Consider the following 21599-nt stretch of genomic DNA (forward strand, 5'->3'; position numbering starts at 1 on the left):
TCAGTGAAAAATGGTACGAGGACATGTGTATTGTCTTCTGCCCATTTTTAAAAAAATCAGATTATTCATCTGTTTGTCTTGCGGTGTGAAGTTGTATAAGTTCCTTCTACAGTCTGGATGTGCACCTCATCGGCTTTATCCTTGGTGAATATCTTTACCTGCTAGATATACCGCCTTCTTGTTTTGTTGATGGTTTTTCTCTGCGGTGAAAAAAAAAAATTTAGTTTGACGTCCTCCCTGTTTGGCTAACTTCGTACATTATGTCTGACCACAACACTGTCTTCCTGAAACAAACGTGATGTTGAATCTCAACTGTAATGGGAAAGATTTTTCTTTCTCTTTTTTTGTTTTTAATTTTCCTGATAAAGAAAATCACACTTTTCAACAAACGTTTAAAGAGAAGAAAAACAAGGTGGGAGGGGGAGACAGGTACACGTGCATGAAAGTGAGTTAAAAGCGTGTGTGGATGAAATTTCAGGAGGACCGAATGAAGAATGCCCTGGAGACTTAAAGCCCATCTACAAAATTCATGTGTGCTGCTGCCGTGACCTAACTTCTTTCTTTCTCTCTCTCTCCCTTCCTTCCTTCCTTCCTTCCTTCCTTCCTTCCTTCCTTCCTTCCTTCCTTCCTTCCTTCCTTCCTTCCTTCCTTTCTCTCTCTCTCTCTTTCTTTTTTTATGTAAGCAGAGGCAGAGATGAGATTGAGAGCATTATGCATGACTCATCTAAACCTAGGGCAGTACATTTGAAATTGATTGAATTGGACTCACAATGTTCTAAACTGTTCTTCTTGAGAGGAGAGGAGGCGGTTTCCAAGGTCATCTTGACTCGGTAAATGCATATGTTCTGTTGAAGCATCAGGAAGCCATCCTCCAGGCTGGGCACTTGTTGACCATCCTGGAGGGTTTGCAGGCCACTCAAACCTAAGAAAGTCCAGCTATCAAACTATGAGTCAGGGCCTCGATCCGACTTGTTATTCCGAGTGCCAAATTTTTCAGAGTCACTTCCTGTCGATGGGATGCCTATGTTGAGCCAAAGGGCAACTCCCATAACTCGAAGATGGTCTCCACTGGTAGCTCAGAGCAGTCTGAGAAGTGGTCAGGCTTCTGAGAAAGACTCACACAGGGTAGTCTTTGTTTGGTTGTTTCCTGAGATATTTTACACAAATAAAAAGTGGTTGACGGACGACCCCTCCCATGAGTGCAAATGTTGTGACAAAGTGGGTGAGCTCAAGCTCTTGATTTAGTGGTTGTGGTCACCCCCAGTTTTCATCTTTGTTCCTTGGTTTTTCCCTCTATTGTTTGGGAAGGAGACACGACTCTGCCCGGCAGTCTTGCTGTCAAGGTCACAAGCTACCTTCCGAGATCCCCCCTTCCTCATCCTACCTCTTCTAGAGTGGCCGGCGACCGCTAAGCCATGCCAGTTACCTCCTGTTGCCTAAATCCATCACAATGATTCTAAGTTAGCACCCACGACCATTTTAGCAAGAAAAACATGGGTCATTTCTTTTTTCTTTTTTTTTTAAAGCATACATAGCAGCTTTGCATCTGCCTAGTGCCTAGACCTGGCTCCACTCTCCTTGGTTTTCTGTTCTGGATGGAACATCCCCCAGTGTTGCCAATTTCTTTATCTGTTCATTTTTGCTGAGTTGTTGCCGTGCTTAGGTATGGCCTTCTGAGTTTCCAGGATGCCTCATTGGGAATGTTACGTTCTCGTTCACCTAAATATTGGCTGCGTGTCCTGGGGTGGGAGGTTGGGGGGGTGGAGGGCTCCATCCAGTTCTCCACGTGTCTTTCTTTATTTTAAGATCCCCATAGAAGGATATGCCATGCTGGTGACAGAATTAACAAAAAACATCATGGGAACCCACGATGATGCTTAGGCTTCATGTGTGTGTGTGTGTGTGTGTGTGTGTGTGTGTGAGATTCATCCTCCCTGCTCACACTCCACTACCAAAAGCAAGTAACATGTATAAGGATTAGATGGAGAAAAAAAATATTCTAATAAGCAAGTGGGAGTCAATAATTGGTACCAATAACATAAAATGGTGCCATGTGACCGGGAGACAGGGAGCAGCTGATCCAGAGTTATCTTTGCAGAACCCACATGGCGGTATGTGTGTAATAAATAGGTTATTTTTTTTTGTACCTGTGTCCCCCCTATCTCGTTTGTATGTATATATATTTTTTTTTTCTAGAAGAAAAGGGGAGAAATTGGGCTGGAGAGAAGTGGAGAGAAGGAAATAGCATCCAGTATAACCTTGGCTGGAACCCGCGTGTCCAGAGAGGCCTCTTTCTCTCTCCTGTTGCTATGGAGATAGAACAAAACATGACTCAGTATGCGCTCTCTGTTCCCACCTGTTTCCCTGCCGACATGCACAGTAGTCACCGGGCTTTGAAGCGGATTAAGCTGATTCCCCCCCAACCCCCCTCCGCCGTGAAGGTGTACAAAAAAGCACGCTGATAACCAGCGATTGAAAATAAGTCATGAAATGTGGAATTCTACAAGGAGCCAGCTCAGAGCAGAAGGAGGAAATATATATATATATATATATATATATATATATATATATATATATATATAAGCATTAGGATATTCTCATGAACCCAAGGGGGGCCATCCCGGTCTGCTGAGGAGGGCCGTCCCCACAGCACACGCGGTGATGTCCCGTTCGCCTGTCTCCCCATGTCACTTGCTCATTCCTAGAAGCATTTTCTGGCTTCGGGACAGGACAGCTGCCATGGCCTGTTTATGTGATTCACACTTTTAAGAGGACGACACATGTGAGAACCAAGGCTGGGGTTTGAGAAAAGTGGTGGCTCTCTCCGACCAAGTCATGTGCAGGTCTTTCTGTCAATGTTTTGGCAGCTGATGGGGAAGTGTAGATAGATGCAGATATGTGGCCAGGTGCCAATGGGGAAGGGGAAGGGGAAGGGGAAGGCGACAGGGCGTGGTTCTTACCGAACGGCACACGGTGTTTTGTTCCCAGAGAGGACGTTCCTTCTGCACACAGAACATGTCACCTCCCTCCAGAAAGGCAGGTGGGATTATCTCCCTGGAGGTGTCAGCAGGTGTCCTTTCCTCTCCGCCTGAGATGATCTCCAAAGTGAAGGTGTCACTTTGGAGAAGCACTGATATCTGGAATGAACCCACCTTGATGGCCTCTTTTTATTTTTATTACTTTTTGCCTGATCTTTTTGAACATGGGAAATATCTCTGTGTTGACTCACACAGTATCATTTATTTCTGTGTAAATCGGATTTGCCGGTGTTTTAAAAGTGTGTGTGTGTGTGTGTGTGAGACAATGCAATGTGTGACCTTTTCCCCATAAAATGATTTCAGATATTACTGATAACTGTAATTCATGTTTAAATTTTTTAAATGGTTGATGCCTTAATTTGGCACTCGCAGGAGTCCCCAAACTTTCTACACAGGGGGCCAGTTCACTGTTTCTCAGACTGTTGGAAGGCCGCCACATACAGTGCTCCTCTCACTGACCACCAATGAAAGAGGTGCCCCTTCTGGAAGTGCGGCGGGGGGCCAGATAAATGGCCTGAGGGGGCTGCATGTGGCCCGCGGGGCCGTAGTTTGGGGATGCCTGCTGTACAGCGCATTTTAAATTGGGGGCAAAAATCTACAGGTGTCAAGGAAACTGGTAAGTTGATATTCTCAGCAATCATTTCAGTGAAAATGTTTACTAAAATAGAGAAAATGTAAAAAAAAAAAAAAGAGATAAAAACTTTTCCAAGCTGAAAAATGCATAAAAGGTTCAACTAAAATGATAGGAATGAAAAAATACAATAACTAAAATCAGGAACTCCATACATGGTATAACAGCTTGAGTGATTGAATAATAAATATTGAAAATGGACCAATAGCAATTATATAAAAATAATTACAAAGAAAAAATGATTGAAAACTTATTTTTGAGGTGTTTGAAACACAATGAAAATAGCTAACCCATTTGGAATTAGAACTTAAAAAAAAAAAAGGTAGAAGAGAAAAATGGAGGTGCAACCAATATTTGAAAAAAAAAAATGCTTAGAGGATTTTCCAAAATTAATAAAGGCATCAACCAACACATTTGAGAAATCCAGGGGAAATGAAGTGACATAAATACAAAGAAAAGCCACACCTGTGGCAGATAACCACACAAGCACTGAATACAGATTCCGTGAGGAAAATATATCAAAAGGCGCCGGAGAAAAACAGGCACATTCTGTTTAAAGGAAGCCACCGTAAAACAGACCCATTTCTTTTTTTTTGTTTTTTAATTTTTATTTATTTATTCATTTTAGAGAGGAGAGAGAGAGGGAGAGAGAGAGAGAGAAGGGAGGAGGAGCTGGAAGCATCAACTCCCATATGTGCCTTGACCAGGCAAGCCCAGGGTTTCGAACCGGCGACCTCAGCATTTCCAGGTCGACGCTTTATCCACTGCGCCACCACAGGTCAGGCAAAAACAGACCCATTTCTAAACAGACTTCATTAAAGCCAGAAAAGAATGGATCGCCTTCTCTAAAAATAATGAAAGAAAAATAACTGGTGACCAAGAGTTCTCTATGCAGTAGAGAGCTCTCTTTTTTTAAAATTCAAGTTAAATGATTATGTCTTTAGAAATCTTTTTTTCCTACATCCTCACTCTAAAAGAGAGAAAAAAAAAAAATCAAAAGGACTTTGTCAGACAGAATCATCCCTAAGAGAAACATGAAAAGAACAGGAAGATAGAAAGGACAAAAGAAAGGCTAACTAGGCGTGGTTTAAATCGAAGTGGGTGAGGGCGTACAGAACATGATGCGGGGACCTCGGGGGATTCGGAATGTATCAGTAGAATCAGACACGGGGCAACAATAATACAAAAGGCAGAAAAAGCGGTGGTGAAATAGCTCCTATTTCTATCACGAGGAGGAAGATGACAAAAACAGCAATTTATAGGATACGAACGACTGAAATGTTGGATTGATTTTAAAGTAGGAAAGAAGAAAGAAGAAATATAAGCCAAGCAAAACCCAGATAGAATAAAAAGAGGATGTTAATGATACATGAGCTAATTGCCCAAATGAAAACACAAAGGTTGAAAACCAACGTCATGTTTCCACTGTGATATATAGTCACATCACAGCCACTATTAAAGTAAAAACAACAACAACAACAACAAAAAACCCCAGCCAGATTCACTTCACATTCATGATTTTTGAAAGGATGAATTAGAGTGCTAAGGTTGGGAATAAAAAACAAATAGCCAAAAATCTAAGGCAATCCAGTGCCCACAGGGAGATAGGAGACACAGACTCATACTCACCTGGCATCAGTGTGACCAAACACCAGTCAGAATCATTCAGAATAGTTGACAAATGTGTCAGGCCATTTACAATAGCTTTTATTTTTTTAATTTTTAGATTTTATTTAGAAAGTTAACTTTAACAGGGTGACATTGATCAATAAGAATACACAGGTTTCAAGGTTTCTATAGCACTTGAACTGTTGATTGCCGTATTTTCCCATGTATAAGATGCACTTTTTTTTTTTTTTTAATTTGGGGTCTAAAAACTGGGTGTGTCTTATACAGTGGTTGTAGATTTTTTCCTCGCATTTCCCGCTTTTTTTGCGCTTGTTTTTGTCCTCATTGTTGAAGACAGTGATTCATCATCAGACACAGATGAGGACAAGATAATGGATGGGAGTTTTGACAGTAATGAGGAGTTGTATGAATTTTATGATGAATAAAACCTGAGTTCCATAACTTTAGGTAATTTTTTTCTTCAAATTTTGGGCCCCCAAATTAAGGTGTGTCTTATACATGGGATCGTCTGATACATGAGGAAATAGGGTATGTTGTATACCCATCACCCAAAGTTAAATCATTTTCTGTTGTCACCATAGCATTTAAAAAAAAAATCAAGTAACTAAGATTTAAAAAAAAAATTATTAACTAGAATTCTTATAGAAATATGCCAGACCTCGTAGCAAAACTATAAACTATGATTTACATACATTAGAAGTATAAACAGTGTTTAAGTGTCCGCCCAGTCCTGGGTTGGAAGAATCAGGAGAAAAATGGGTTGGTTCCCCTCCTTGAGGTGACTGCTCGTGCAGCGCAGCAGGAATGAAAATGTGAGCCTACAAGCAATGTTCCAAAATCCACGAGCTGGTTCTAAAATTAATACAGGCTAGAAAAGACAAAGAGAAGCCAAGGCCACTCGAAGAACAAGCAGAAGGTTGGAAGGGTTGCACTGCCCGACAGCCAGGGCTGATACAATACTACACACAGGGCAAGGTTGATACAAGATTACCCCAGATCGATGGAACAACAGAGAAAATATACACCTTCACCCACACATGAGACCCATGAGTGAGAAGATGAGCCTCATCTGAAGACCTAAGACCTAAACCCAGAAGAGCAGGCTGGGGATTCATTCCACCACACCACCCCTTCCGCCCCAAAATAAACCTCCTCATTCTGACAGGTCCAGTTGGAGTGACTTTGACAAGTTGGCTGGTGAGGGAACCGTGTGCTGTGTGTGTCCAGAGAGACCGGGATATCTGACTGATGCTTGGGTTGTTACATCAGCGTTAGATTCTTCTTCAAGTCCCCATATCCTTCCATTTAGGTTCCTCAAAATAAAAGCTGGCAGTACCTCCCAGTGAGTGGCCGAAGTCAGGGGTCCTATTTAAGAAATCTTTGTTGACCACAAAGTCGTGGAGTTCTTTTTATGTTTTATTTTGGAAGAGCCTTTTTTTTTTTTTTTTTTTTTTTTTTTTTTTTTGCTTTGCTTTACCATTTCTATTTAGATCTCGAAGCCTTTGATAGTTGATTCTTTTGTGTGGTCTAAGGTAGAGAACATATATATATATACAGGGGGTCGTGGGCAAAATAGGTTTACAGTTGTGACTACGTGAAAGACAGGGTTTGTTTTTGCATAACTTGTTTATTAATCATTGCGTTATTTTCCCATGCAAATAACGGTCCACCCACATTTGCCCCACCCTGCACGCAGTAGCCGGCGCCTGGCACAGCCCTGGGGTCCAGAGTTCGGTCGGTGGATGATGGAATACCACCCAATAATGAAAACAGATTGAACAGCTGATTCATGCAATGGCTCCAGCACGTTCTGCTGAGGAATTATCTCCCACTGGCAGCGTGCACTGTTGGGTCACATTTCTGTGCTTTTCCAGTAACAAGCAAAATAATCTCTCGTTATACAAAGCAGACCAATGGTTGCAGGGGAATGACAGGGGAAAAGCCTGAAGCAACTTTCTTAGATGATGGTTTTTCAGGAGAGGGTTTTAGGAGAGAAAGCAAAGGAAGATGAAACAAATATTCAGGGCTCCAAGGCTGTACACAATCCAATTTTTAATCTTTAACATAATCTCTGTATTTTAATTTTTCAATTTTTTTATTGTGGTAAAATACAGTGTGTCCATCAAGTCATGGTGCACTTTTTTTGACCGGTCACAGGAAAGCAATGAAAGACGATAGAAATGTGAAATCTGCACCAAATAAAAGGAAAACCCTCCCAGTTTCTGTAGGATGATGTGGCAGCATGTGCGCATGCACAGATGATGACGTCACACCGTGTATACAGCGGAGCAGCCCACGGCCATGCCAGTCGAGATGTGGACGGTACAGAGGAAAGTTCAGTGTGTTCTGTGGCTCACTAAATTCGAATCCGTGACCAAAGTGCAATGTGAATATCGGCGCGCTTATAAGGAAGCGCCGCCACATAGGAATGACATGACTCGGTGGGATAAGCAGTTGAAGGAAACCGGCAGTTTGGTGGAGAAACCCCGTTCTGGTAGGCCATCAGTCAGTGACGAGTCTGTAGAGGCACACAGTCAGTGGCAGGCAGAATCAGGGTTTGAACCCAGACGGCCGTGCAGCCAAGCCTGTGTGCTCCACCCGCCATCCTCTGCTGTTTCTCAGGGCGTCTAAAGTGACAGGGACAACGAGGCTGGACAAGGGGTTAAGCGCAGCGGGGAGTAAGATGACAAGGACAGCTGCCCAAGATCTATTTAAGACAGGGGATGGAAAATCCTGTGAAAGTTGACCAGGGGTGAGGTAAGAACTCAGGGAGGCTGAGGGGTTCCTGGTGGCCAAATGGTCCCAGCAGCAGCAGCAGCAGCAGCACCTCAGGAATGGCCTTTCTGATCCCAGAAACCTGAGCTGTGTCCCCACCAGCTGGTCTCCTCACCCCGGGTCCGACCCCCCACCCCCCCACACAGGGAGGTGGCTGGCCTTGAAGTAAGGAAAGGCTGAGCTGACCTGCATGTCAGAGTGTGAGCCACAGTTGGAAACGGTATCTGGGGATAATAGGTGGTGTCCAGTGGACAGCTAAGCAGGCTGGACCTCTCTGGGAACAGAGCTGTTCATGTCCACCCAGGTGAGGGCACCTTCTGTGAGCGGATTCTTTTCCACCCCACCAGCTGATTCATGGCAACCTGTGCCTTTCCCATGAGTCGCTGTTTAGGGGACAGGCCAATAAGGTGGGCTGTCTTTCTCTTTTCTCCCCTGCCTTCGTGGGCCCCTCTGCCTCACACCCCCAAAGCCCACAGGCTCTGGAGGATTTTCCTGTCGTGCGTATGGTGACTGAGGCTGAGACACGGGTCCACAGTACCTGTCTAGCTCTGGTTCACCTGCTTCTCAGTTGACATTCAGGTCTTTTGGTCCGGGGTTTGGGGTATGCACAAAATGCACAAGGCCCCCCCTGATCCTCTGACTGCGAGCTCTGGAATGCGCGGGCAACTGCAGCTCCAGGGACGCACGGTGAAGGTCTCAGATGTGTGCGCGAGGACAGCTGCGGGGAGAAAATAGGGTTGCCGCGCATAACCCGGAGCGCGCCCTGGGTGCTCTGCCATTAGCGTCTCTCCCCCTGGGGAGGGGGCGGGGGAGGCTTCGTGTCCCACAGACCTAGGGACCTAAAAAAAGCATACATGTGGAGAGGCCCCCCACATCACATGGATGTCCCGTCTTTAATAAATAAGACATGGGAAAACCAAGTAACCAATTTGGGGAAGGAAAGCTCACAGCCTGGTGGGACTGCTGTTTCCCTAAAACTGAGGGGAGAGAAGGCAGATGTCAGAGTTCCTAATTCAGTCTGCTGGGGGGGGGGGACCTCGAAACAGCAACAACAGCCCAGCCGCCATGAGCTCATGCAATAATACCCAGAGCTCAGTTCCTTAGGTACTATTTCCCAAGAAAGAAACCAGGAATTTTGAGTCATCCTGGGGCTGGGACAGAAAAAATGCAGGGGTGGCCCTGGCCAAGATGGCTCAGCTGGTTGGAGCATCATCTCAAAGCACAGAGGTTGTGGGTTCGATCCCCAGTCGGGACACCTACAGGAGCAGATGGATACGCCTGTGTCTCTCCTTCTCTCTCTCTTTCCCTCTCTTCCTCTCTCCTTCTCTCCTTCCCTCCCTGTAAAATCAAGATATTAAACATTAAAAAAAGAAAAAGAGAGAAATACAGGGAGAACCTAAAGCATCATATAGGACCCCCAAAGTAAGAGAAGGGGTCGGTGGGCGAGGGTAGTCATATGTCACATGGTTGAAGGAGTAGACCAGAACAGCTACAAAGTAACCCGGGATAATTTGAGCAAAATAATAATAATAATAATAATAGTGTTGAACTATAACAAAAAAAATGGTTGCCATAAAGGAGGGGATGGGCGATGGGTAAAAATGAGAAGGGGAATACAGTAACTCATATTGTGATATGTTTGCACAGTGACAGGTACTAGAATTAGTGTACAAGATAAAAATGTCAAATAACCAATATAAGAGTGTCTACCAACTCTATATACATTTAAAACATTAAAAAGGACCAAATACCTATCAGTCTCTAGGGGTATTTAAAAATAAGTATCATGGCCCTAGCTGGTTTGCTCAGTAGCTAGAACATCTGCCCTATGTATGGACGTCCTGGGTTTGATTCCCAGTCAGGGCACACATGAGAAGCTGTCATCTGCTTCTTTTCCCCTCCCTCTGCCCCTTCTCTCTCTCTTTCCCTCTCACTTTATTGGTTCCAGTGTCAACACCAGACACTGAGAATGGCTCAGTTGATTCAAGCATCAGCCCCAGATGGGGGTTTCCCAGTACATCCTGGTAGGGGCGCATGCGGGAGTCTGTCTCTCTAACTCCCCTCCTCTCAGTTTAAAAAAAAATAATAAAATAAATAGGACTCAAATAAACAGTAGAGAAAGAACAAATCTTCACATAATAACTGCAAAATATAAAATGTGAATGTTCCCTCCCAGGTCAGGTTGACACAAGAAACCCTCTGATTTGATGTGATGAGGACGACGCTTTGCCTCTGTGGCATATTTGTCTGCAAAACTTAGGCTCTTGGCTAAGAATCAGAAAATGTCAGGTCGACTCAAACCCAAGCACATTCTACGCAGAACACCTGATCAGTGCTCTTCAAAAGTGTCATGGTCACGAGAAACTGAGAAACTCTCAAGAGGAGCCTAAGGAGGCAGGATGATTAAAACCCAGAATGAGATCCTGGAACAGGAAAAATCACATCAGGACAAAAATGTGTGAAGTCTGCATAGAGATGAGTTTAGTTCATTTTTTTCTTCTTTTTTTTTTTAATTGAATTTAATGGGGGGGGGACATTGGTTAGTAAAATTATACAGGTTTCAAGTGTACAATACGATGGCATATCTTCTGTATATTGATTGCATTGTGTGTCCCCACCACCCCAAAAATCAAATCTTCTTCCATCACCCCCTTTACCCTTTACCTCACTCCTTCCCTCTGGTAACCACCATCATGTCTGTGCCGATGAGTTTTCTGTTTGGTCTTGTTTGTTCATTTGTTGTCATTTTAGTTAATATTCTGAACCAATGCTCACATCTTAGTTTTTTTTCCCCAGCTTTACTGAATTCTAATGGAGAAATAAAAATGGTATCTCTTTAATGTATACAACATCGTGTTTTACCGTTACATACGTTGTGAGATGATTACCGCGGTCAAGCTAGTTGGCACAGCCACCATCTCACAGAGTTACTATTGTTTTGTGTGTGTTGATCCCACTTCAGGTCAACTTTCATGGAAAATGTCAAGTGTATATGATGCAGTGTTATTAACAAATAGGCTCCATGCTGGTCGTTAAATGGGAAGAACTCAGTTCTCTCTAACTGAGACGTTGTAGACTTTGACCCATAGCTCCAATTTCTCTCATGCCCCAGCCCCTGGCAACCACCTTTCTACTCTCTGCTTTAATGAGTTTTGACTTCTTTTTAAAAAATCCGACATGTAAATGAGATCACACAGTATGTACCTCTCCGTGCCTGGCTTCTTTCACTAGCTTAATGTCTTCCGGGTTCATCCACGTCACGTGTGGCATGATGTTATTTTTTTTTAAATATGAATAGTACCCCATACTACACACACACACACACACAAAAATAAATAGACACACAAATATGTGGAATACTTTTCAGCCTTAAAAAAGGAAATGTTGCCATTTGTGACCATGTGGACGAACGAACCTCAGTGTGTTAAGTGTCAGTCAGTCTAAGTATCTGTCAATCCACCAAAGTGTGTGACTGCCTAGACACTTAGTCTCCATCTCGAGTCTATGGTGACTAATGCTGTAGTAATGAGCATGGGGATGAAGGTATCTCTTCAACATGCTGATTTTATTTTCCTTTGCATAGATAGATATGCCCAGACGTGGGATTTCTGGATGATATGGTAGTTCCGTTTTGTTTTAATTTTTATTGCTTGATATTGGTTAATAAAATGATAGAGGTTTCAGGTGCACAAGTCTACAACACATCATCTGTAGCTTGCACGGTGTGCTCACCACCCCAAGTCACATCTCCCTCAATCAGCATCTAACCCCTTGTCACCTCCCACCCCCTTTTTCCTCCTGCACGCCCCACACTGTTTGTTGTCTGTGTCTATTTTTTTTTTTTTTTGAGAACCCTCCATCCTGGTTTCCATCCTGTCTGTACCAATTTCTATTCTTACCAACAGCGTGTAAGAGTTCCCTTTTCTCCAAATCCTTGCTAGCTTTTGTGACCGCTTGCCCTTTTGGATAATAGCCATTCTAGTATGTGAGGGATGAGATCTCATTGTGGATTTCATCTGCATTTCCCTACCAACCAGTGACATTGAGCAACTTTTCATACACCTGTTGGCCTGAGTATATTTTAGGGAGAGACAATGAGCAGAGGGGAAGAAACCATCTATGGAATGGGAGCAAAAATATGTGCAAACCATATACGGATGAGGGTTTGACATTCCAAACGGATAAGGAACTCCGCTCAATAGCAAAAACCCGAACAACTAAACAACGGTTAAAAATGGACAATGGAGCTAATATCTTCTTTGTGATAAACGGTCCCTGGTATAGAATGTGGACGTTCAGGGAAGCTGGGAGCAGTGTATAGGCTAATTCATTGTACTGTCTTAGCAATCATTCCATGAATCTAAATTATTTTAAATTTAAAAAAATTTTTTACAGACAATGGAACACCTTGTGGCAATAAAAAGGAACAATCCATCAATAGATATAACATGATAGATGTATCAAAATCTTTATGCTGAGTAAAGAAGCCAGAAAACAACAACAACCCATGCTGTATTATTTTCTGAATGTAAAATTCCAAAGCGTGGAAACTAATCTGTGAAAAAAAAAAGCATAGCAGTGTTTATCTGTTGATGAAATCAGAGGGAAAAGAATGAGATGATAAAGGGTCACAAAATTGTGTGTGTGTGTGTGTGTGTGTGTGTGTAATGACAATGTTATGTTTTTTTTCTTTTTTGTATATTTCTAAAGTGAGAAGCAGGGAGGCAGACAGACAGACTTCCGCATGCGCCCGACCGGGATCCACCCGGCATGCCCTCTAGGGGGGGTGATGCTCTGCCCATCTGGGGCGTTGCTCCATTGCAACTGGAGCCATTCTAGCGCCTGAGGCAGAGGCCACAGAGCCATCCTCAGCGCCTGGGGCCAACTTTGCTCCAATGGAGCCTCAGCTGCAGGAGGAGAAGAGAGAGACAGAGAGGAAGGAGAGGAGGAGGGGTGGAGAAACAGATGGGCGTTTGTCCTGTGTGCCCTGACTGGGAATTGAACCCGGGACTTCCACACACCAAGCTGACGCTCTACCACTGAGAAAATTATCCGGGGCCTGGCCATGTTATCTTGATCATGGTGATCGTGTGGTGGTTGTACAGACAGGGATACTCACGGAGGTCTCTATTTTTCACATTGGCTGTTTTTAGACTTGACCTCTATAAAGATACGAGGGACAGACAGGTACCTAACAGATGATGGAGAGACAGGTGGAGAGACGGTGGTGTTGGCGAAGGAAGCACTCTTTTCTCTATTGCTAGGTGATAACTGCGGAAGGAGAGAGGGAGGGAAGTAGAAAAGCAGCATTTTCCACCACCCCCCCCCATGTGATATGATAGATAATACCGGATTCAGGCAGGATCCTCAGCTGAGACTAGAGTTTAGGTGCAGAGACAGTTGTGCGGTCTCAGAGCATCACAGATAACGTATCCAGCCCGAAGGGGAAAGGAAAGAAAAAAAAGTCCCCGTGCCAGCCGGACAGTAATTACATTCAGCCTCCCTGAGGTTAGAGCCCTCTAATTTGCATGTAATCGTGAGAAAGAGGGGAGAAATCAGACAAGACGAGAAGGTACAGAACACGGTGCAAGAGACAACAGACTAAAAAACAAACCATGTCATTAAAAATATGTGTCAGAAAAACGTGTGTGTGACAGAGAAGTGACCATGTATGCTAAAAAGACCACAAAACCATCAAATAATGTGCATGGAATTGTCTGTCTTGCATCTGGACACCCCTCCCAAATAAAAAAAAAAAAAGAAAACAATTTAAAAAGCAGAAAAAAAACTTTTGGAGGGACCGTTGAGAACTCTCAAACACGCGGACTGCGTGTGAAACACGATTGCCCCGGTTCGCGTCTTCTCAGCTGTGATGTCATAATTCAGCAGAAGCCACAGAAACACGACAGACACAGGGGCTCCGACCAGTTGGGTGGGTACAGGGAACCGCCAGGCGCCAAACTGTTAACCATGGGGGGGGGGGGACTTAGGTAACGCTTCCACAGAGGTTTACTTGATTATCTTTGCAACTTTCCTTTACATTATTATTATTATTATTATTATTTTCTTTCAAAATGAATAATCGGGCGCAATGAGTCTGAAGCCAGGGGCAGGCTATTCCTTTCTTAGCAGGGTCTTTGCTGCCTTGATCCTTGTCCCAGGTCACTGACCCTCAGAGACGGTGTGTGGTGAAGAGGCCGTGCATGGGTGTCACCAGATGGTGTGCGACAAGGGGGCTTTCTAATTTTTATTTATTTTATTTTACTTTATTTTATTATTTTATTTTATTTTATTTGCAGAGAGGTGTGGTCCTGAGGAAAAGAGGCAGAAAAGGAGAGAGGGGTATTCGGTCCCTGAAACACCCCCCCCCCCCCAAGGCCTTCTTTCCTGGCGGTTTTGACGCTTGTTTAGATCCCGGAAAGACAGCGTGGGTGGGAAGAGGTGGGGGGAGCCGAAGCGGGAGGGAGGGGAAGAAGAGGAAGTTCTGTATGAGGGCTTAACTCGTTCTCGCAGCTCCGCCGCCCACGGGGGCTTATTATCTCTGATTGCCTGTTTTCTCCTTCCCGTTGCCATGGCGACGGGCTCAAACGTGCCTCGGCTGAGCCTGACGCACTTTGCACAGCGGATGGATGCCTGTCCCCGCGCGCTCACCTGCTGCGCCTCTGCCGCCTGCTGGCGCGCGCGCGCGCGCGGAGGCGGCGGGTGCTGGATAACGAGGCGGGGGTCGCGAGCCCTCGCTGCAGACGGAGGAGGGTCTCCGGGGAGTTGGATGGGCACAGAACTGTCGTCAGTCTCATTAACCCAGGGCCCCCCCACCCCCGCTGCTAAAACTTGGAGATGTTCTCCAGGCAGGGGGTGGAGGACGACGTGCCCAAAGCTTCCAAAGACGTGCTGTGCTGAGATGTGGGGAGGGCCATCGCAGCCCACTCAGAAATGTGTAACCGGGACCCCTGCGTGGTAACACTTTGGCGACTCACAGATACAGAATGGTCCCTGAGACCAGAGCGTGGTGGTCCGCAGTTCCCCTCGGGAGAGACAAGATTGGTCAGGTCTTTGGGCTGGTGGAGGGGCGCTGCGCCCGGAACACCGCACTGCGCGCCTCTTGGAGGATGGAGAACGAGGCTGGGTAGCAAATGTCCTCCAGGGGTTGGGGCCAGGTCCCTAGGATCTCCTGGGAGGCGACCCACCGTGCTGGGTGGAATTTTCTAGAAGCCCTGTGGCATATGAACAGTCTATAGGATTTCCCTGAGGTCTCTGCCCCCTTCCTGGGACAAGGAGACATGTAGGGAAGTAGCAGGTGCAGAGAGAGATCTTCTTTGCCCTTTCTCTTACTGGCCTCTCCAGGTCAATGACCTCATGCTGGTCTGTGCACCATTTTGGTGGCCTCTACAAACTCCCTGCTGAGACCTAAAGAGATTTTCCGAGACTCTTGAAGGCAGGAGGGAGGGAGGTCTCTCTTTTAGACCTCGGTGCTACCCTGGGAGTCAATTGGCTAACAACTTGGAATGGATTCAGCACTGAGGTGGGCACTCTGGTTTGTTTGGGTTTTTTTTTCAAGGTATTTAGATAGAGCAAGCTGAGCCTTGGGGACATCTGCCCAGATCTACGAGATGTGAGCAGCGTTCCATCTCAGATATGTTTAAGCGAGCTACCGTCGACGCAAAGGACTGTGTGAGTTCAAGTGTCCAACATGACAATTTGATATACATACCTATTGTGAAACCAGTGAACCCCTCCCATCACCTCACCTGATAAGACTTTTTTTTTTTTTTTGTCATCATCGTTCTTGTGAGAACGTGTTCGGATGGACTTACCTGGCAACTTCCCAGTGTGTGGTGCCGTGTTCTGAACTCCACTCCCCACGCTCTACCTTACCTCTCTAGAACTTGTTCATTTGACAGCTAGACAGCTTCAACCTTTGACCAGCAAACCCCTTTCCAGTTCCCTTGGCAATCACCATTTCCATTCTCCATTACCGTGCATCCAGCTTTTTTTAAAAAAAAATGTGAGAAACCTGTAGAAGGTGTCTTTTTCCTGTCTGGAGTCATTTAGCTTATCAGTGTCTGCAAGGTTCATCTACGTTGTTACAGATGGCGTGATTTCCTACCTTCCCAGCAGCTGGAGGATATTATTCTATTATATACTAATGCCACCTCTTTCTCGGTCACTCATCCACTGATGGATACCTAGGTGGCTCTCATGTCTTTGCTATTTCGACCGAGGCCACTGTCAGCATGAGAGTGAAGCTATCTCTTCACGATAGCAATTTCCTTTTCCTTCAGATACATACCCAGGAGTAGACATTGCTGGGTCATATGGTAGTTTTATTTTTACTTTTTAGAGGAAATTTTATACTTTTTTCCATGATGGAGATGCCAGCGTATACTCTTACCAACAGTGCCCAAGAGTTTCCTGTTCTCCAGATTTTTGCTAGTACTTATGATCTCCTCTCTCTCTCTCTCTCTCTTTCTTTCTCTCTCTATACATCTCTCTGAGGATCAGGACTCCGTTACTTTCTTTGTGCCCCAACTTATCATCGTTATTATAATTCACACTAGTGTAATTGAATTGTCTGCCATAGGAAAGGGACATAAAAAGGCACAGGATACAGTAGACAGGTATGGTGAAGGGGACAACAAGGCCACAGTTGAGGAAATGTGTCCCTTTGCTTGCTGAGTCATGTCCTCTTATTAAAATGCAGGTGGTCAATTTAACTTCTCTGGGCAGCAGTTAGTAATCTGCTTTTTTTTTTTTTTTTTTTTTTTTTGACTGCTAAGGGTTAAAACAGTTTGGGTACAGTAAATGTATTGGTCATAGTTGATCACGGTCCCACGTATCCATGTGGGGAAAGATTGCAAACTCCTATAACGATTGTTATTTTAAATTGTGATGCGGTTCAATCAGATGAGACTTCAAGCCCACACACCCTTCGCCGAGACTGCCTGCCTTCTCTCAGAATGATGTCTTTCTGTTCATTGTCTGTGTTCTTTGTGAAAGGGAGACAATGAGAGGCCTTGCATGAATTAGAGATTCAGATGACAAAGATGAATTTCTTCAGTCGAAGATGATAGTTAAATGGCACCGGTGAATAGAAACCAGGGCTCCACAGTGGAATTGCTTGTAAAAACTGATTTAGGAAAAGAAAAGTTACCAGAATCTGACAACATTATTGTTAAAGTGATGCTTTGAAAACTGTGTGTGTTTTTTTTTTATAGAGATTCTGTAGTTATTGAATCATTCCCAATAGAGGTCTCTGCTCTTTCTGTTGTGGTTGGAAGAAAGGAGCCACAGGTCTAGAGATAATGTCTTGCGGTTTGGTATGCGTCTTTTCTGATAACCCTAAATGAAAACGTGCACTGTTGATACGGTTCCTGAGGTCGTGTTCTTTTCTGTAGCATTCTGGTGGCAAGATGTGTTGAGGAGCATTTGTTGTGTCCTGGTGAGATAAGAGAACAAAAATTCTGCCCAGCATCTACTTATCTTTCCATGCTTCCTTCATTCCTTTTTCTTCCTCCCTCCCTCCCTCCCTCCCTTCCTTCCTCCCTTCCTTCCTCCCTTCCTTCCTTCCTTCCTTCCTTCCTCTCTTCCTAATTCCTTTCCTTCCTTCATTTCTTCCTTCCTTCCTTTGTTTCTCTCTTTCTTCCTTCCTTTCTTCCTCCCTTCCTTCCTTCCTCCCTTCCTTCCTTTCTTTCTCCCTTCCTCCCTCAATTCCTTCCTTCCTTCCTTCCTCTCTTTCTTCATTCCTTCCATGCTCCCTCCTTCTCTCTCTTCCTTCCTTTCTTCCTTCCTTCCTCTCTTCCTTACTCCCTTCCTTTCTTTTATTCATCCTTCCTTCCTCCCTTCCTTCCTCTCTTCCTTTATTCCTTCCATGCTCCGTCCTCCCCTCCGTCCCTCCCTTTCTTCCCTCCTTCCTCCCTCCCTCCCTCCCTCCCTCCCTCCCTTCCTTCCTTCCTCTTTCCTTCCTTTCTCCTTTCCTCCCTCCTTCCTTCCTCTCTTCCTTACTCCCTCCCTTCCTTCCTTCTTCCCTTCCTTTCTTCCTTCCTCTCTTTCATATTCCCTTCCTTTCTCCCTCCCTTCCTTTCTTTCTTCCTTCCTCTCTTCCTTCCTTTCTCTCTCTCTTTCTTCCTTCCTTCCTTTCTCCCTTCCTTTTTTCCTTTCTTCCTTCCTTTCTTCCTTCCTTCCTTCCTTCCTTCCTTCCTTCCTTCCTTCCTTCCTTCCTTTCTCTTTAAAATTCCATTTGGTTGACCCTGGCCGGTTGGCTCAGCGGTAGAGCGTTGGCCTAGCGTGCGGTGGACCCGGGTTCGATTCCCAGCCAGGGCACACAGGAGAAGCGCCCATTTGCTTCTCCACCCCTCCCCCTCTCCTTCCTCTCTGACTCTCTCTTCCCCTCCCGCAGCCAAGGCTCCATTGGAGCAAAGATGGCCCGGGCGCTGGGGATGGCTCTGTGGCCTCTGCCTCAGGCGCTAGAGTGGCTCTGGTCACAACATGGCGATGCCCAGGATGGGCAGAGCATCACCCCCTGGTGGGCGGAGCGTCGCCCCCTGGTGGGCGTGCTGGGTGGATCCCGGTGGGGCGCATGCGGGAGTCTGTCTGACTGTCTCTCCCTGTTTCCAGCTTCAGAAAAATGAAAAACAACAACAACAAAAAAAAAAACATAAAATTCCATTTGGTTTTAATTTTTACTAATATTTTTTCTTTCCTTATTCCCACTCCCCCACTCACATCTCCTTTTCAACCATCAACTGTTCTCTGTATCAGTCTGTTTCTGTTTTGTTTGTTTGTTCATTTTTAGAAAAGATTCTGCATATAAGTGAGATCATATGCTGTTTGCCTTTCTTGGTCTGACTTATTTCACTTGCCCTCACCCTCTCCAGGTCCCTCCATGACAGCACATTCATCGGTCTGTGTACATCTAGGTTGCTTCCATCTCGTGACGATGATAAATAATGCTGCAGTGAACATGAGGTTGCATATATGTTTTCAAGTTCATGGTTTGGGATTCTTTTTGTTTTTTTTGGGGGGGGGAGGTGCTTTGGATAAATTTTCAGAAGTGGAATTGCTGAACCATGTGTTAGTTTTATTCTTAATTTTTGAGGATTCACCATACTGTTTTCCACTGTGGCTGTACCAGTCTGCATTCCCACCAGCAAAGCACAGAGGTTCCCTTTTCTCCACACCCTCACCAACACTTGCTCACTGATTATTGAGCTAGCCATTCTGATGGTGTGAGGTGATACCTCATTGTGCTTTTAATTTGCATCTCTCTAATGATTAGTGCCATTGAACATCTTTTCATATATATGTCCTCTTAGGAGAAATGTCTATTCAGATGCTCTGACCTTTTTTTTTTTTTAAATTGCAGAAATAGGAGCCGTGTGCCCTCTCAACTACATTTTTCCTTTGGGGCTTCTGATACCCAGAAGCCTTCCCTTGCCACAGAGGGGGAATGTGACATTGAGATCTGGCTTCAAATGTCGGTCTAATGCATGTGTGCATGCCTGAAATGGTTCTCTTCTGAGGATTGTGGGGTCCAGGCCAATATTGCTATATGCTGGCAACAAGGAGCTCAGAGAGCTATGGGTGCTCCTCCTTCCTCTAGAATTCCCATGGCACCTGTTCACCCTGTTTAGAGCTTGGTGCCCAGTGGAACCCGGTGGGTTGGTGCCCACATATTGGTTCGCCTCTCAGAGAAACTCTTCTTCTTGTAAACACAGCCTCCAGTCTCTGTACTGTTTTGGCCAGGTCTCTGTGTGGCTCCAGTTAGCATTTTTCCCTTGAACCCCCATCTCTCTGGGTGTCACCTTGCTTCCAAGAGGCTTCGTGGGAAGCTTAGGAGGGATGTCATCCTGCCTGGAGCACTGAAGAACCGGTTAGAAACTGGAAAAATAGGGGGCATGGCCAATAGCTAAGCCTAGGGTTAAAACAAGTTATTAGAACCCACCACAGACCTGCTGCGTTAGAAACTCAGTCAGTCGGAGACAGCCAACACTATATGCTCTCTGAGCTCTCCAGGTAGTTGTGATCTATCCCCCTAGTGCAGTGGTCCCCAACCCCCGGGGCCGTGGACAGGTACCGGTCCGTGGGTGGGCCATTTGGTACTGGTCCGCAGAGAAAGAATAAATAACTTACATTATTTCTGTTTTATTTATATTTAAGTCTGAACGATGTTTTATTTTTTAAAAATGACCAGATTCCCTCTGTGACATCCGTCTAAGACTCACTCTTGACGCTTGTCTCGGTCACGTGATACATTTATCAGTCCCACCCTAAAGGCCGGTCCGTGAAAATATTTTCTGACATTAAACCGGTCCAGGGCCCCCAAAAAAAGGTTGGAGACCACTACCCTAGTGCTTTGAGATGGAACCATGGGTGCATCAAATTCGAGGAAGAAGCAAATGAAAAACACATTGTCCTGATACACAAAGGTTGTTGGTTCAATCCCCAGTCAGGGCACATACAGAAACAGATTGATATTTCTCTCTCTCTCTCTCTCTCAAATCAATATTTTTTTAAGATGTGCTTTTCCATGGCTCACAGCGTCTATACGGAAGTTTAGGAAGATGGGGAGCGACCAGGTTTTGTTGTCGTAGTTTAACCGGTCTCTCCCCCGACCTGTCCGCTTGCCCGTCTCCGCGTGGATGAACGAGCAGCCCTTTCGTGCATTCTCGCTGCGTTCCGTGTCTGCATAAATCCCTAAGCTGCCCTTGGGCCATTAAAACCATTTTATTAGCCACAGTAGGATAGGCTCTACTGTGATAGCAGATAAGTCCTAATATCCGTGGGGTTTGTAAGGGAAATACGAATAAAAGCTGTGATAACCATTCCAGACATGGCTTAAAAAAAATAAAAGCAGAGAAAGTTTGAGTCGAGAGTCTGGTGCAGCCGAGGCGTGTCCCAAGCACGGAGGGAGAAAGAATAAAACTTCAGCCGAGGCTACTGCGTGGTGGTGCCCATGCTTCGTGCGTTCCTCAATTCTCCATTTCTGACTCCCCCTCCCAGAAGTGTCACCTGTGAGGTGACTAAAGGTGCTGAGCCATCTGTATCTGTGATGTGGCCTCCAAGTGTTGAAATTATTTGAAAGTGAACTTTCCTGGAGAAATTTAGCTGTCAGCCTTTATGCATAGACTCGTTGGACACACTCGTACTTTCGTAGACTCCATTCCTGAGTCTGAAAAAAAAAAAGGCCCGAAGCCGGCAGAAAACACAGCAGTATTTTTTATTTTAATTGAAGACTTTGGATATGGTCAGTATTGGGGAGTCTTGGTGCAAACTGTCTCTGTGACAATCCTGCGGCTCTCCGAACTGGGACAGATAATACAGAAGATTTTTCTTTTTCTTTCTTTCTTTTTCTTTTGTGCTCTGTGATGCCTTTGTTTGTTTGTTTGTTTGTTTGTTTGTTTTTAAAAAGAGAACATGGTTATATCTCAATACACAACTTCTGTATAATCGAAAAATAAGACACCTCGGTAAAGCAAGAGCAAAAAAACACTGTGTTTCATTTGCAACGTGTGAGAAAAGATTGACAT

Source organism: Saccopteryx bilineata, chromosome 7 (genome assembly GCF_036850765.1).
Source record: "Saccopteryx bilineata isolate mSacBil1 chromosome 7, mSacBil1_pri_phased_curated, whole genome shotgun sequence".
NCBI lineage: Eukaryota > Metazoa > Chordata > Mammalia > Chiroptera > Emballonuridae > Saccopteryx > Saccopteryx bilineata.